A 16,901-nucleotide genomic window follows, 5' to 3' on the forward strand; every position below is an offset into this window, starting at 1 on the left:
TTCAATGGCAAGGGTTCTCCTACCCAGTACATCTACTACTTCCAAGCGCAAACTGGACACATAGTGGGGAACGATCCCATTATGACTCGACTGTTCATTGGTACCCTCAAGGGGGTCTCTTTTGAATGGTTTCGCAGATTGGAGCCTGGGTCCATCACCTGCTGGAAGGACATGGAAAGGCTCTTCGTGGCCAGATTCTTCGACGATGACACAGAAGTATCTATGGCCACCCTGCTAACTGTGAAGCAGAGGAAGACACAGTCTGTAAGCAACTTTGTCAAGACATTCAGAAACCGATCGCTGCATTCCCGTGATCGAGTTTCCGAGGCCACACTCATCGAGATGTGCCGGAACAATCTCTCCATCAGCGTTCTGTCCAATATGGGCGCTGTTGAAGCTCGCTCATGGAAAGACTTACTCCGCCAAGGAGAACAAATCGAGAGCATGCTCAAGCATATGGGTGACGAAGACCCGCATGAATTTCGAGGAGATGATGACCAAGATGCCTTGGTAGTGGAGACCATTTCTTCATATCCTACGATTTCCCACGTTGATCCTCTTCAAAAGGACGGCGGGCCCACAAAGCTATCACGTTAACAATCACCTCTAATAGTTCCCTTACACTCCGAAAAGTACACGAGTATAAACTGCTTCTTCTGATCCTCCAACTGGTATAAGAGGTTAAACTGTTCCCTATACTTCCACTTCTTGAGCCAGGTTCCCGGTTATGGCGAACCGCTCAAAACAGGCGAGCCTAACAGTTTAGGCGAGCTCCATCTCTTACGTCTTGAGCCAGGTTCCCAGTACGGACGAACCGCTCAAATTAGGCCAGCCTAACAGTTTAGGCAAGCTCTGCTTCTTGAGCCAGGTTCCCAGTACGGACGAACCGCTCAAATCAGGCGAGCCTAACAGTTTAGGCGAGCTCTGCTTCTTGAGCCAGGTTCCCAGTACAGACGAACCGCTCAAATCAGGCGAGCCTAATAGTTTAGGCGAGCTCCGCTTCTTGAGCCAGGTTCCCAGTACAGACGAACCGCTCAAATCAGGCGAGCCAAACGGTTTAGGCGAGCCCCACTTCTTGAGCCAGGTTTCCATTTATGGCGAACCGCTCAAAACAGGCGATACTAGCAGTTCAGGTGGGCTGCCGCCAATCCTCTTCAATAGGATGGCGGGACCCCTACTGTCATGTTAACGGTCACCTCTGACAAATCAACTTACCAGTCCTCTTCAATAGGATGGTAGGTCCATAGAGTTGCTCAAATCGCAATAAACTCCCACTGTCATGTTAACACTACACCTCTGACAAATCAACTTACCAGTCCTATTCAATAGGATGGTAGGTCCATAGAGTTGCTCAAATCGCAATAAACTCCCACTTTCATGTTAACACTACACCTCTGACAAAATCAACTTACCAATCCTCTTCAAAAGGATGGTAGGTCCTCAAAGTCGCTCCGATCGCGAAAATTCCTATCATGTTAACGATTACCTCTGATAGCCGACACCGTCATTCCCGCAAATGACGTTGTCCGATCAGTCATCATACCCATACGTCCCTAAATGATTTGATTCTCCCAGCACCGTCTTTCTCATAAAAGGCGTTGTTGTTTGATAGTGGCCTACTATGCGATGTGCTGCTATTTCAGGGTTCGTCTTTGCCCCAAGAGAAGACAAATCAGGGTTCGTCTTCATCTTTGCCCTAAGAGAAGATAAGCTTCCCCCCTAGACTCCAACGGGTATACGAGTATAAACTGTTCCCTCTACTCCAATTGGTGCATGAGTCTAAACTGCCCCCTTATACTCCCACTGGTGCAAGAGTATAAACTACTCCTTTCCTCCAACCGGTGCACGAGGCTAAACTGCTCCTACCCTCCGACTGGTATACGTGGTTAAACTGCTCCCTACGTTCTTAATCCAAACGCCTCGAAAGGCTAAGGATAGAGGAGAAATTTTAGTATTGAGCCTAAGAGAAACTCCTCGACAACTTATCATGCTAAGGGCAAGAGCATGGCTAGTCCAACTCAAACGGCAGTTGGTAAAGACGAATCAAGTCCGTTGATAGCTGAGGGTTTGCTCAAAATCCTAGAAGGCGATCATCAGCTGCGAGTGAAGAGCAGGGATCACTTTACGGGACTTCATATCCAAAGTGTTCCAGACCCCATGCGGCCTGATTCAGGTCTGAAAACTTTGGAGGGGGTTTTGTAGGCAATAAAAATCGCCTTTAAATCCTTATCAGAGAAGTTCAGAACAAAACTGCTAAAACCTCACCCGAAATAGCGAAAAAGGGGAAAACGCAGATATCTCCCAAACCGTAAGGAATTTGGCAAAACGGAGGAAGCGAACCGAAGCCTTCGGCTAGGTTCGGATGGCTCCATCTCGTCGAGATAGGCGATTTTCATATATAATTCGTCCAATTCTGACTTACGGTTTGAAAGTTACGGCCTATTCTTCGATCCATGCTCAAGAACTCACCTGCAGCTCGAATTTCGCCTGCACGATCAAGACCCAAGTCTGCCTGCACACCAGAGCTCACCTGCAGACCCAGTTCGCCTGCAGACCCAAGTCTGCCTGCACACCCGAGTTCACCTGCAGACCCAGCCCGCCTGCAAGCTCGCCTGCAGACCCAAGTTTGCCTGCAGTCACAAGCTCGCCTGCACACTCAGTTCGCCTGCAAGCTCGCCTGACCGTCAAGCGGCCGCTCACAGTACGAATGATTGGGCAGGTATCGAGTCGACCTTAACATTCATAAATGCAGCTCACCTCGGCTGTCCAAATCAGGAGCCGGATCCGCCGGCATTCGGCGAGCTGTCCATGCCCACTCGAGTACCGGGAACCCGCTTTCCCACCTCTCTCGGCCTGAAGAGAGAAGACACAGTACTCCAGGCCCGTCGAATGACCGCTCACGGTACGAGTGATCGGACAGATGCCAGATCAACCTGCACGTTCATAAATGCAACTCAGGTCATCGGTCCAAGTCAAGAGCTGGAACCGCCAGCGCACAGTGAGCTGGCCCAATCCACTCGAGTAATGGATAGCCGCTATCTCACATACGAGGATGGACCTTCCCACTCCTAGGCGACAGGACGTGAAGCACAACCCATCGAGTGATGGTTCGTAGTACAGAGGAGCGACAAGATGTCTCTCAACAGTGTTTGGTCACATCCCATTATTCAAGGAGCGGCCACGCCATCTCTCCTCTATTTAAGAACCTCGCCCGGCTACAGGAAAGGGGTTCACACATAGTTAATTGATTAATTCAATCAGTTAACTGAACCACTGGCTCTCGACTCCCAACGGAGTCGACGACAAGCTCTCTGCATCACCTTTGCATTGCAGCGCCATTTCCTAGTTCTGAGCCCCGATCGCCGGTGAACTAGCAGACCCGAACTCCATCGACTCGAGCTTCTACTGCGTACTGAAGCTCTCCAGCAACTTCGATCGGATCGTCCAAGGGAAGCAGACTCGGCACGAGCACCGAGCGAGGCGTCTTATAGCCACCGAGGAACCCACGTTAAACAAGGAGGGCCTTCCCTCCGCTTCTGTTGTAAACATTTGATTTATTAGTTTGTAATAAGCCTTCTTATCAATACAAACGAAGTTCCCTGTTTTCGGGAAATCAAAATTTACACATACAGGGTTCAATGTGCATCTATGAGGTTTTATTTTAGCGCTAAGAGCCTAAATTTTGGTCTCACCGTCCCGAAACCACGGGCTTAATAATTGTGGGGTTTACCAAGTCAACTGGAGTATGAAGTGTTGACCGTATTGAGACGTAGCCTGCTTATTTACATTTAATGACTTATACGTTTTTATAGATATTTGCATCAAGTACTGGAGTTCATTGATGATTCTCTATCATTCTTATATTTTGTCTATCTTTTGTCAAACTATTTGAATTTTTACAAAATCAGTGTTCAATGTATGAATTTATCCACTTATTGAATTGTGAACTCATTGTGTTGTTTTCATTCTTTTCAGAGACTCGGGATTAGATAGAGTTGATAATTTTTCAAATTCTTAGAATGGAGCAAGGAATATAATTTGAGATCGTTATTGTCTTCTAGGTGAAGATTAAATAAAGTATTTGATATTTAGTTGATGAATTGAGAGTTTTGTAATTATGAGATTTCTTTCCTTTAGGTCGAGTTTTATTTCAAGTTGAGGAATATTTGTTTATATCATGTTAATTGGATTAATGTTGATTTTTTGGATTATAGAGAATATTTATTGTTGGTTTTATTTCAATGAGAGATTATTTTTGATGGTCTTTGATAAAAGTATATTTTTAGAGGATTTTTTACAGATTTAGTCCGGCTCAAATATTCCTTTTAGGTCTGAAAATTAGGGACGTGACAGAATGGTATCAGAGCTTAGGCTGTAGGTCCTAATTGATTTTGGAGATGGTTAAGTAATGAAAGAAAAATATATTGGATTTTGATGCATAGAAATGAAAGTTGATGTTTTATTTTGAAGTTTGATCAAGGACAATATTAATATTATTAGATCAAATTCAGTTATAGAGATATATGATTTTAGATTCATGGATTGCATAATTTTCTTTTGTTTAGTTTTCTTAGAGATAAAGGAATTAGTTCGGCTTAGTTTAAGGCATGTTTGACATCTGTGATTCATGAAAATATTATCTGATAATAGATGCTATTATGATAAGGAATATGCCAGGGATAAGGTTATCAATTTGTTTTTGGTAATGTTAGGTGGTGATGACACTTGATGTGAAAGGTTATCAATTTGAGTTTTATAAGGAAAAAACAAAAATTAATGGTTTATTCTGAGATATGATTATGAATAGTGCTCTAAGTTATTTGATCAAATTATTATTGACATTCTACATGTAGAATCAAATTACGAATTTGGAGCTATATACTTCAAAAATGTTGGATGTATGGGTGGCTTTAGTTTTGACTTTTGTTGGAATTACATGTTCATTTGTGGGTAACGTAAGGCATGGTAAAATATGTGGCTATGAATATATATTAGTATTTGGACTTGAATTCATTTGGAGAATGGACTAAAATGAAGGATAAATTATTTGAATGTGAAGTAACTCAATGATAGAAGATAACTGATCAAGTGTTATGATATAACCTCTATCAGAACAATAGTTGCAATACTTCTTAACTTAGTTAAAATGAAAGTGAATATTTTGTGGTGCTAAAGCCATTTATTTTGATGATGATGATATTTGGATTGACAAATGTACTAATTGCCTTCATAGACTTGACGAATCAATATTCAAGCTTTATCTAGATCTATTTATAGAGTTGTTGTTGATGATGTAGTATAATTCTTCAATAGTTAAGATAATTATGAAGGACACTCAATAATTATTTGGTAGAGGCCAAATTATCTGTACAATTGAAAAAAAGGGTGAGTCTTGGTTGAAGAATATTCTTCAAGTTTCTCATGTATATATAACTTTATAAAGTAGAAGTATGGATACAATGCCACTTGGATTTATAGTTAGCTGTTAAAATCTATTAATACATTATATATTCCTTCCTAGTTTGACACTACCTATATTTGTCCTTAATAGAGTATGTAGTAACACTGCAAATGGTTTGGCTATGGTCTAATGTCTATAGTTTGATTTTTGGATACGTTAGTCACCACATGGAAATCCGTATAAATTTTACGAAGTTGTGCCTTTGATTCTTTTCTAGTAGCTTGTGATATCTTGATGTATACTGAAAAGATAAGTTATTTTAATGGGGAAATAAATGAAAATAGAAAATGCTTAATAGTCAGTTTGTACTTATACCAAATTTTGTAATTTCTTTTACTTGAATACATTCATATAATCATGCTTCTCTTGGTGATAATCGATGTATTATTATGCCAAAAATAAGGACAATCGAGAAGATAGCTTATGTCTTATGGCCAGAATTACCCACATAAATTGGAGTTTGCCATCTTGATTTTATTAGAGATTAGAAGACAATATCAATATGAGAAATATGATGGAAAGAAACCAGTTAGAGTTGTGATTTTAATATCTATTATTATCATGGAAAGACGAATGTACTGGTTGAGGTCTTAAATAGGAAGTCATCTTAGGAGTTATTATTTTGATCACTAAGTGTATACATATATTGGAGAACTTGAGGAGGTTTGATATTAAAAATCCAAATTCACTGATCAAGAATTGTTTTTCAAGATTCAGTCTTCTTTGATGAAGTGTTATGGCTACGAAGAGTACATATCTTTTATTAGTTTAAAGAAATCAAGTGATAGATAGAAAAGTTCTTCATTTGAACTATGTTCTTTGCAATGGGATTTTGAAATTATGATTTGAATTTGTCCTTAATGATTTGAATTTGAAGATAAAAGTATTGGAAGTGACACATTGTTCTATATATATTTTTGTTGTACTTAAACGTGATTAAATCATAGAGATTAAATATCAATAAGAGCGAAAGCTATACCTGAATCCATTACTTGGATCTGAAGTAGGGTTTTGATGATCTTCTAATCTTAGAGTTTCTCCTTATGTATCTCTTTAGATGGGGATAAAAGAATAGAAAATAGGTTAACCCTATATTAGGGACCATAACTCCATATTTATAGGTGTTGTACTTTTATAATTTGGCCCCTCATCAAATTATAATTACAACCTGATATTTGCACATTTAGCTCATGATTTATTTAAATACCCATTAACCCAAATTGATTGATCACTTTAAGCGAGTTATCCTTAAGGATAGCAATACACACTGATTAATCATATGTGCCCTGTTCGCGGGGAAAATGGTTTTCTTCTTCATTGAAATAATTGTCATCTTGGGTTACAAAAGATCCGGTCTTTTTTAGATCCGGTTACAATTAAATCAAAGAAAGAAAAAAAAAGAAAAATTACAACTTTCCTTATTTGTCGAACGAATCGCGAGATCCTGTTTTGTGGTCTCTCGCTTTTGTGGGTTCTTTGCCGACGCCGGGGTTAATCCGTGGACCACCGCGCGATCTAGATCCGGTCGGATCTACACGATTATACGGGTATTATTCCACGAAGGGAATAATAGCCGGGAGGGATTAGTCCACCAAGGGAATAATCGCTCAGATCTCGGGATCTAAGACCAAGCTTAGATCCGGAGTGTGATATCGTGTAGATCTCAGATCTGTTCTTTGCCTCCTCTCGAAATCCTGCCTTTTCTGACGTAGGTGCTCGCCGAGGATCAGATCTGTACGTGCAAGTCTTCAAGTCTTCAAAGCTCTGAGTTCACTCTTCAATCCGGCAGAGTTTTGGCTCTTGAAATTCCAACCTCCGAAAATGAATACCACTTGGCCTATTTATAGGCACCCAGATCTGTGCCTAGGCACAGATCTGGGCCGGCCACCTCAGGGTGGCTCGGCTCTGGGCCGAGCCACCTTGAGAGTAAATCCACTTCTGGGTTCGAGTCCGAAACTGATCTTGATTCGATCGTGATTCGTCCGAGTCTGTTCCTGGTTGGATGACTCGTTGATTCTTTGACACTTGGCTTGATTCTGAACGCGTATGGATGCATTTCGTCGCTTGCGTGCGATTCGTCGATCTCGTCGCCTCGTTGGTTCGTCGGTTTATGCCGAACTGTGCTAAGGGACCTATAAGCAATTTTATATGCCTACAGATACCCCCTCCAAAGTATTTCAGTCTCGTTCTTTTATAGAAGAGTCTGGAATACTTTGGATATGATCGTCCCCACCTTCAGTCGGTGTAACGGGACCTTTTGAATGATCTCCGTTCTTGATTCCTTCAATCTTCCAGGTTATTCGGTGCTTTGTCGAATATCTGTAAGAGTTCCGGTGCTGCATTTATTGTCTGACCGTTGTCGGAATTTTAAACTTGGAGTTGATTCCTGATCTTTTAGCTAAACATCGATTGTTGGCGTCGAGTCTTTATTTGCAACGCGTTGTCCGGCGTAGTGTTGTTGAGTTATCCTTAAGAATATTTATAAAAACATATCCTCCAAACATTCTCCAGGAACTTCTCAACAAAATTTAGGGAACAGTTTATACTCGTATACCTTATTGGAGTGTTTAAGAAGCAGTTTATACTCGTATACTTTTCGGAGTGTTTTCTGCGCCCAAATGAGCTGAACCGGCTTAAAATGAGCCAAAAAGGCAGTAAATCGGTTTAAAAAATCCTCCGACTCTTCCAAACATGTGGGAGAAGAGTGAGTAAATGATGGGCTGAATCGTCGCTCGATTTGAAGTCGTTTCGATGCTCGGTTCAGCTTCAATTTAGCTTCCGGTTCGAACCCGGTCCGGTCCGGTTCGGTTCGGTTTGGTCTAAACCCAGACCACCTTATATAAAGGGGGTCTTTTTTCTTTTCTTTTTCTTTACCCTAGGGCCGGCCATCTCCTCTGCCTCTTTTTTGAATTTCTCTTCCCTCGAGCCTCCGTTCTCCCTCAAAACTCGATCTTCGTCTTAGATTCATCCTTTTTTTTTATCCTTGACTGAGAAATCCCTTGAAACTTCCATTTTTGGAATTCCTCTCAGGCCCCTCGAGCGCGTGGTTCGAGCACTTTTCAAGATCTAATCTTTATTGGATCTTCGAGCTTCCCCTCAGGTATATCTCCATAATTTTAGCATTTTTTATGCTTAATTTAATTTATGAACTTGTGGGGTTGCATGCGAGGGTTAGGATTATGATTCGTCGCCTCGAGCTTATCTTTTAGGGGGTAAAAATGTGATTTTTTTTTACTAGATCTGACCTCTTGAATTTTTTGTAGGCCATTATGTCGCGAGTATCGAGAGGTCGTTTTCCTGCTGCATCGGCTGATGGCGCGCTTCCTTCATATGCTGGTGAGCTACTTTTTTGGCATTTTTTGCATATTCGCAAATTTACAAATTAGTCCTCTTTTTTTTTGGATATTCGCAAATTGGTCCCTTTTACCCCCGTTGTTCTTCTTGGTGAGGCAACCGGGAAAAGCCTTGATTCTCCTTGGTGAGGATCGACGCTTTATGGAATTTTTGCAAATTAACCCTCTTTTTTCTGAAAATTTGCAAATTAGTCCTTTTACCCCATTTTGCTCTCCTTGGTGAGACGATCGGGAAAAGCCTTGATTCTCCTTGGTGAGGATCGACGCTTTAAAGATGGGTTTTGCTTGGTCAAAACCACATCTCATAATAAAGGGGGCGTTTTGACGCTGCATCGTGCTTTATAAGGCAGGGATATATTATTCTTATCGATCTTTCTCTCTTATTGTGCACCAGAAACTCTGCCGAAATTTCCGCTGCGCACAACATCTTAATCCAATCCATTTCATGAAAAGGACTGAAAAAGAATATAAACATTTGTCATTGATTTTCTGACCCCACCCCCTTAATGTCAAGATTTTGCTTGGAGAGTCAAATTTTTTTTTTTGATACATTATCAAAGTAGGACCAGGAAAAAAAAGATTTTATTGGTGTATCGGCTGGCATATACCTAAGTTTATCTCTGTTTGGATATGTGGCAAAGATGCTCAGGATTAATTATACAATTTTTTACAAATAACTGATAGGGTTACGCAATTTTCATTTAAAGGTAGTACATATAATGTAACATCTCATAAAGTCATGACTCATATCAACTAGTGTCATATAATACTCAAGTCCGAAAATGAAAGCTGCTGCTGCAGAAAGTCGTTGTTTAAGCCTCGCAGTTTAAGATTTTGGGTTAAAATGGTTCGTTTAAGACTCATTTAACTTAATACTCTATAAGTTGGTTCATAAGTTTTTGACCAATAAAAAATGTGGGGGTCAAATTAGCCATACTAGCATCTAATATCCACCTGGCATCTGAATGAATGAAGATCGGCAGCCTCTTTCATAACCTCAAGAATCTAGCTGTATTTTCAGCCTGATCAAATAAATCCATAGACTTGAAGTCGCCTGCACCGCACCATGCACAAAGTGTCCCTAGTCTCTTTAATGTTCACTCGACCTTTTCAAGTCTTGTCAAAATTCGTTAAATTGACAACAAAGTACCAAATGTGACGCCCAACACTATAAAAAGGGACATATGAAGTCTCATTTCACATGTTAACAAATCTTCAAAAGCTTCAAAATCCTTCTCTATGGCTCTTCGTCTCCTCTTTTGGTTTGTCATTGCGAACGCCGCTGCAAATCTTGCCTTGGCTCGCCCGTTCGGAGCAGCTCAAGCGCCATCTTCTGGTATGCAATCAAATGGCGTCGAGTCAAGGATTGGAGGAGCGCCCCCAATGGCAACGCATCAGAAGCAGCGAAGCCCTGATCATGGATCGATTGCGGGTGCAGAGGTAATTGTAGGGGGGCTAGCTACCGCCATCTTCGCAGCAATCGTTTGCTATATCCGGGTCACAAGACAGAGGAGTGGAGCGGAAAAATCTTAAATTGTGATTAATAGCTAGTCTGTCTGCAAACATGATGTATGCGTGTATATATACCTGTATCAAGTTAATTGTATCCCGTCTACGAAAATTTGAAGAAAATTTCTCATAATAATTACAGCTGGTAGTACAATCGTTGCACCAAGTTTGGCGAAAACATAGGGGTCCTGAGTTAAAGGTACCTGGGTGAATCATTGAGTGAGCAATACACTGGTAGAAAACGAAGCAACCTAGATGGAGTATCCTTGATCGAATATATTCCGTCTAGGATGACCGCAATATCGATAGAAAATTTTCTTTTCCTCCTTTGATGAATATCGGCGGAGTAATCAAAGTCATCACAGCCAAATGAATCTCGATCTACTGATGAATATACGCAGTCATAGTAAGCAACGTACCAATTTTCGATCCAATTATCCATTTTCTGAGCAATAGCTATTAACTTCTCTCTTTTTTATTTTTATTTTTAAAAATTCCCACCTCTTATGGTATGGACTTGAGTTTATAGAGAAAGACTGCATATGGGGTGTAAAATTCATAGAATATTCGAAGATTTGAATATGCATGGTCATGGTGACTGTTTCACTTCCCCATTGCTAGCTAAATATTTCCCGTAATTATTGTATCCTCTTTTTTTAGCTCACAGCATTTATTGTGAAGGCGTAGGCTAACTAAAACAAATACTTAGTAATTGTGAAGCTTAACTTCAAAATTGTGGTCGTGCCGGAGTGGTTATCGGGCATGACTAGAAATCATGTGGGCTTTGCCCGCGCAGGTTCGAATCCTGCCGACCACGCTCTTATTTATTTATTTGATGTTTTTCTTCTTAAATCATACTTTCTTCCAAAGCATGGGTTTGAGAAAATTATTCTTTGATCAATATAGCTCTTCATTTTTTAATTATTTTATTTAAATTTTAATATATTACAATTATAATTATATTCTATCTTAATCCCACGTGAATTACCTATAGCTTAATAATTTAAAAGAAATAGATTAGTAAGTTACATGAAATATTACAAAAAAAAGTTTTAAAAATTACACAAAATACTCTCAAATATTCAAAATTACACAAAACACCATCACATATCAAAACTTAAAATAACAAACATGAAATTTAAAAATTAACAGAATCCTTTGAAGAATTTAAAATTTGTGATTAATACCCCCAACATTTAAAAATTAGAGAAACACCCTCAAAAGTTTAAATTAGAAAAAACACACTCAAAATTTGTGAACAATATAGATAAAATCTAAGGATTACCATCAGACTTGAACATAGATCACCCTTCCCCCACTGTAAAAAGCTCTTTGTCACATCAATTGAGCCTTAGAGATGATAGAGAAAGATAATACCATGTAACACCAATGAGTTTAAATGATAATAAAAGGATAAAGAAATAATAAGTAGCTAACATACTATAATACATGAATTATTGTAAAAAAATAAAAAATTTTAATAATTGCACAAAACATCCTGAATAATTCAAAATTATACAAAGCATCCTCACTTTTTAAAACTTAAAACAACAAACATAAAATCTAGAAAGTAGTAGTAGCCCCCTAAAATTTTAAATTTACTATTAACACCCTTAAAGTTTTAAAAATTATAGAAACACTCTCAATAGTTTAAAATTACAAAAAAAAAACACAATGAAATTTAAAACATATATTGATAGATTAAAATTTAATATCATTGCCTAAATAAAAGTGATTGCATATATTTTTACTCATAAGTTGGAGTATCAAAAATACAGAGGTAGTATTAATTGATAGAAGATTAAATCACTTAAAATTGATAAAAGACTATAATATAATATCTTAGCATTAATTAATTATATTTTATAAATATTATTCTTTGATGTTAGTAATATTCGCAGGGTAATAAAATATTCTCTGATATTAATAATATTCACACGATAAGAAAATACAATGAGTTATGTATGGAGAAACTATTAAAATGTTCAGAGATATCCTTCAAAAGCATCTAGCAGTTTTCATTTTAAATGAAAAAGTTAAGGAAATTAACCCAAAATTTATAATCTTAGATGAATCATTTGAATCAAAAATATAGAGGTAGCATTAATTGATAGAAGATTAAATCACTTAAAATTAATAAAAGACTATAATATAATAGCTTAGCATTAATTAATTATATTTTATAAATATTATTCTCTGATGTTAGTAATATTCACAGGGTAAAAAAAATTTCTCTGATATTAATAATATTCACAGGATAATAAAATACAATAAGTTATGTATGAAGAAAGTATTAAAAAGTTCAGACATATCTGTAGGCATATAAAATTGCTTATAGGTCCCTTAGCTCAGCTCAGTACAAACCGACAAACCAACGAGGCGACGAGATCGACGAATCGCATCAAGCGACGGAATGCATCCATACACGTGCGGGATCAAGCCAAGTGTTCGAAGAGTCAACGAGTCATCCAACCAAAGGCATACTCGGACGAATGACGATCGAATCAAGATCGGTTTCGGACTCCAACTCAGAAGCGGATTTACTGCCTAATCGGGATCCGGATTTACTGCCAAATCAGATCAGCAAATCGAACCCGAACCTATCAACTGCAGAACCGGAAAACGGGCACAAAGAGGCAAAACGACAAACACCCGGAGGACGGCTCACCGAGCCACCAAGGAGGCTCGGTGGCCGAGCCACCAAGTGGTGGCTCGGCCGAGCCACCTAGGTGGCTCGGTGGCCGAGCCACCTTGGGGTGGCTCGGCCACCTCCGAGCCACCAAATGGTGGCTCGGAGGCCGAGCCACCTCCTTGGTGGCTCGGCGGCCACCAAGGTGGCTCGGCCACCACCGAGCCACCAATCTCCATCTCAAATTTGAAACTTTCTTTCTGCTTAGCCAAAGCGTCTTCAAGCATCTTGGCCATCTGCTCCGCACTTATCATCAGGGCCTCGCGGGGTTGTCCCTCGCTGGATACTGTATTATCTGATGCCACCGCGGAGCCGGCATCAGATTCTTCATCTTCTGAAGGGCGTCTTGTCCGAATCCTACCATAAGTTGCTCGCTCTATGGTTCCGGACTGCAGACGGGTTCTAGGTCGGGAAGCTTTCAGAATCGACTCGAAATCTTCTCGTGCCGATGTCCCTTTGCTCGTCATGTTGGTGGTGACCCTCGGAAATTCTCCGTCTTCAATCACCCTTCTTCTTCGTTGGAAGCGCCTAGGCCTTGGTTTTGGCGTTTCCGCATTAAGTCTTTCAAAAACTGAAACTCTTTCGGGGACCGCCTTAATGCAATTGCATTCCGACAATACCGCCCGAATGAGTTTGGAACAGGGACATTGAATTTCCCGTTCTCGGGGACTCCTCTTCCTGGTTCTATTCGTACCCCCAGCACGATAGTACAACTCGTCATTTTGACAGTCGGAGTAACCTATCGTGTGCGGGCACGCCTTCTCAGGTACAACACAATCATTATCAGATGATAATGTTTCCATCTGAGGTTGGATCGCCTTCTTTGGGCTTTCAAAGGTTACACGCCTAGAAACGTGCCTTCGTGGGCGCGAGTCCTTAGCGTGCTCTTGGACTTCGATGCGCAAGTTAGTGCGCACAGCTGTCTTGAGCTCTTTGTTATGTTGGCGGTGATGGCTACCCCCAGCATTTTGAGTCGTTCTGGGCTTCTTCATCGGGCCCAAACGCTCGTGAATTGGAGCTTTGCCTCTCTCGTCAGGAATTGGACCGAGGCGCTCCATAATTGATTTCTTCTTGCGGGATGACTCTGCATGATCTCCCGGAGAAGTTATTGGGATTAGCGGCGACTTTGGTTGATTCGCCGGAGTTTGACCTTGCTTAGAAGGCTGCACTGGTTGCTTTTTGGCCTGAGTCGCCACTTCAGACTTAGGCTTCCAGACTTGGCGGGTTGGTGGTGGCTTCTTCGTCACCTCCTTTTGCAGTCTTCTACGGGCTTCTTGAGCTTGAGCCCGTACCTGCGCTGACATCGCGCGGCGCTTGCGAATACGCTCTTCAAGTGTCGAACGGTTCCGTTTGACGCGGACCCATTCGTTCTTTGGCGGCTTGTAGGAGTCGCCGTTCATTGGTGGTTGAGGCTGTTTGCCTCTTCCATTCTTCAAATCCGTGTTGTAGCGGAATCCGTTCGTAGACTCCATCGCCTTAGCGAGTTGCCGCGCGATGCGTTGATGACGCCTCTGGCGGGCTCTCTTTGAGAGAGTCACAACGCCCTGAATAGTGGAGACGTTGGCGGGAATAGAGTTGACCTGGTTGGAGGTCGGTGGAATTTCATCTGACGCGACTTTGGCGTCAGCTGGGTTAAGAGCTTCGTTGGCTTCTCGAGCAGCTTCAAACCAACGAACTGCTTTTCTCCCGGAGGAGAACTTCTTGGACTTGCGGGGGGAGGTAGATCCGGACGAGGACACATACTCCTCGTACTTCTGCTGGTCGAACTCATACTCGACCTCTCGTCGGCTCCCACTGTGGTCGCCAGATTGTTCGCGGGGAAAATGGTTTTCTTCTTCATTGAAATAATTGTCATCTTGGGTTACAAAAGATCCGGTCTTTTTTAGATCTGGTTACAATTAAATCAAAGAAAGAAAAAAAAAGAAAAATTACAACTTTCCTTATTTTTCGAACGAATCGCGAGATCCTGTTTTGCGGTCTCTCGCTTTTGTGGGTTCTTTGCCGACGCCGGGGTTAATCCGTGGACCACCGCGCGATCTAGATCCGGTCGGATCTACACGATTATACGGGTATTATTCCACGAAGGGAATAATAGCCGGGAGGGATTAGTCCACCAAGGGAATAATCGCTTAGATCTCGGGATCTAAGACCAAGCTTAGATCCGAAGTGTGATATCGTGTAGATCTCAGATCTGTTCTTTGCCTCCTCTCGAAATCCTACCTTTTCTGACGTAGGTGCTCGCCGAGGATCAGATCTGTACGTGCAAGTCTTCAAGTCTTCAAAGCTCTGAGTTCACTCTTCAATCCGGCAGAGTTTTGGCTCTTGAAATTCCAACCACCGAAAAGCTCGGCTCTGGGATGAGCCACCTTGAGGTGGCTCGGCTTGGGCCGAGCCACCTGAAGGTGGCTCGGCTTCGGCCGAGCCCCTCTAGGTGGTGGGTTTGGTTGTTTTCCGTTGTTTCCGGTTCTTTCTGTGATTCGGTTCTGTTTCGATTTGTTGACTTGATTTGGCAGTAAGTCTGATTCCTGATTTGGTAGTAAATCCACTTCTGAGTTCGAGTCCGAAACTGATCTTGATTCGATCGTGATTCGTTTGAGTCTGTTCTCGGTTGGATGACTCGTTGATTCTTTGACACTTGGCTTGATTCTGAACGCGTATGGATGCATTTCGTCGCTTGCGTGCGATTCGTCGATCTCGTCGCCTCGTTGGTTCGTCGGTTTATGCCGAACTGTGCTAAGGGACCTATAAGCAATTTTATATGCCTTCATGCCCAAAAATTAGATTTAATTAGATTTAAATCCAACAATCACCCACTTGGGCACCATATGATTCCTTAAAGTGTGTATAACCTTATGAGCTCAAAAATTGCTATCACTAAAAAACGTATTTCCAAACAATCTCGTCCATTGACTATATTAATATAGGATTAAAGCATCCTTCACTATATCTATTGTGACTCGACCCATCAATGGTCACAGATACAAATACAATCAAACGACAAAGATCAATCATGGATGTGCAGCATGAAAATTACATGCAATATGATCAGTACATGTCTATTTTCAACTGGTCCTACCTTAAACTTTAGTGAGGTCAACCTCAACATAATGTTCCAGAGTGTATGAACAAAATACTTTATTCCGATCAGACAATACAACCTAACATAAAGCACCATAATTACAAAGTCTCACTAAATTATGATATCCTCAAATAATACCACACCCATATGAGCAATGTTCTCATGAAAGACCTTAGGTGGTAATCCTTTAGTAAGATGATCAGCTATCATGGAGTTTGTCCCAATGTGCTTGATGCGGCATAATTATGTACCAAAATTACAAGTGCACAATTGATCAAGTTATAGTATAAAAAGTTATCGATCCCATGAGGAAGGTGATTTTAAGAGATTATTAGAATTGGTTCTTATGTTTTGTGCGTGATAAAAATAGGATTAAAGAATAAATGTGATTATGATGAGTGATTGTTGTGAATATATGCAAGAGATAATAAATTGAATTTTAGAGGAGAGAAGAAAGAATCAAAGAATAAATGAAATCACAAGGCAATAAGGAAGAATGAATAAATTAAAGAATTAAAATCAAGAATGAAAAGAAAATTCAAGAAAGTTAAGATGGAGGATTCAATTAAGATATGAAAAATCTAGAATTTAATCCATTAGCTAATCTCAATTACAAAATACAAACAATTCTCTTTTTAACATATTTCAACTTAGATTTATTAAGCATAGACTATCAAACCATTTAAGGAAAGTATAACCTATCAAATTATCATCTAAGTTAAAATTACTATTCATGATAAGAATAACAACAAGATAGTAATCCTAGAATTCATAAGCATAACCTATCAAACCATTTAAGATAAGTATAGA

The 16,901-nt window shown here is 40.5% G+C and overlaps 1 non-coding gene across 1 annotated transcript; it reads left to right on the forward strand.

Moving 5' to 3' along the window:
* TRNAS-AGA lies at positions 11,059–11,140 on the forward strand. The gene has a single exon. It is a non-coding gene; the product is annotated as a tRNA-Ser (tRNA).

The sequence above is a fragment of the Asparagus officinalis genome, chromosome 4, assembly GCF_001876935.1.
Source record: "Asparagus officinalis chromosome 4, Aspof.V1, whole genome shotgun sequence".
Classification (NCBI taxonomy): domain Eukaryota; kingdom Viridiplantae; phylum Streptophyta; class Magnoliopsida; order Asparagales; family Asparagaceae; genus Asparagus; species Asparagus officinalis.